The sequence below is a fragment of the Chrysochloris asiatica genome, unplaced genomic scaffold, assembly GCF_000296735.1.
Source record: "Chrysochloris asiatica unplaced genomic scaffold, ChrAsi1.0 scaffold00053, whole genome shotgun sequence".
Classification (NCBI taxonomy): Eukaryota; Metazoa; Chordata; class Mammalia; order Afrosoricida; family Chrysochloridae; genus Chrysochloris; species Chrysochloris asiatica.
In genome coordinates this window covers 8,614,776-8,616,255 of record NW_006408571.1, presented here as the reverse complement: position 1 = coordinate 8,616,255, position 1,480 = coordinate 8,614,776, and the positions used below count along the sequence as shown (strand labels likewise).

General features: G+C 45.6%; 1 pseudogene; it reads left to right on the top strand.

The window, feature by feature from the left end:
• Positions 1-272: 272 nt before the first annotated feature.
• LOC102838214 lies at positions 273-977 on the top strand (annotated as a pseudogene).
• Positions 978-1,480: the final 503 nt, after the last annotated feature.

The following is a 1,480-nucleotide window of genomic DNA, read 5'->3' as shown; positions in this document are numbered from 1 at the left end:
TCAAAACCTACAGAAAGAGGTCTAGACAATCAATAATAGAATATCAGAAATAGACAAAACACTGAAAGGTGAAAGGAGTAGAATAGCAGAGATGGAAGGCAGAACTAGTGAACTGGAAGACAAATCTCTCAATACCACTAAGATAGAAGAGCAATCAGAAAAAAGGATAAAAAAAAAAAAAAATTGGAAGCCTCAGTTGGATGCCGGAAGCAGCTGCAGTGGCTCTCTTCTTCTCTGGCTCTCTTTGCCTTACTCCTTTTGCTTCTGGAAACATGGCCTTTGGTGTGACTGTCTCTGATGGGGTTGTCAAGGTATTCAATTACATGAAAGTGCACAAATCATTGATGCCAGAGGAGGTGAAGAAGCACAAGAAGACAGTGCTCTTCTGCTTGAGCAAAGATAAGAAGAACATCATCCTAAAGGAGGGCAAGGAGATCCTGGTTGGTGATGTGGGCCAGACTGTTGATGACCCCTATGCCACCTTTGTCAAGATGCTGCCAGACAAGGACTCCGCTATGCCCTCTCTGATACAACTTATGAGACCAAGGAGAGCAGATCTGGTTTTTATCTACTGGTCCCCTAAGTCTGCACCCCTTGAAAGCAAAATGATCTATGCTTGTTCCAAGGATGCCATCAAGAAGAAGCTGACAGTGATCAAGCATGAATTACAAGCAAACTGCTACGAGGAGGTCAAGGACCACTGCACCCTGGCCAAGAAACTGGAGGGCAGCGTTGTTATCTCCCTGGAGGGCAAGCCCTTGTGTGCCTCCTCCTGTCCCTTTTCTGAAGCATCTGGCAGCCCCAGATATGCCTGTTGGGGGCCTCAGGCTGCCCCCTTCCTGCCAGACCAGAAAGACTGGGGGGATCCCAGTAGGGGAGGGCATTCCCTTTACCCCAGTTGTCAAACAGCCCCCAGCCCCTGGACCTTCCTCCTCCCTCCACTACGGACAGTTCTTGCCTTCCCAAACTGCTTTTGATTTTCTGATTCCTTTTGTGTTGAAACAGACCAAGTCCCCACCCCCCCAGGAACCCCAGTTTGGGAGGGGCCTGTATTTTTTTAACGACACCCCCACTTCTCACTTGTCCCCCCTCCCCAATTCCAGGCTGTCAACTTCTAACCACTTCTGACTCTCTCCTTGTCTGTTTCATTCAGTGTATAAATGGAATGTTGTGGAGATAACCTCTCCCTGCACCGGCTGGCTCCCCTTCCCTTTTCCCCTGGGCCAACCACTTGTTTGGAGAAAGAGCCAGTAAGGAACCTTTAATTTAAAAAACAAACAAACAAACAAACAAAAACTTTAACAATTAAAAAAAAATAATAACCTAAGAATTATTGGCATTCTAGAACAAGAAGAATCACACAAGTCCACAGAGGAAACAGTTGAAGAACTGCTAGAAGAAAATTTAACTAACATCTTAAAAAGTGAAAAGATAAACATTAAAGAAGCTCAATGAACCTCAGGAAGGATAGACCACAAAC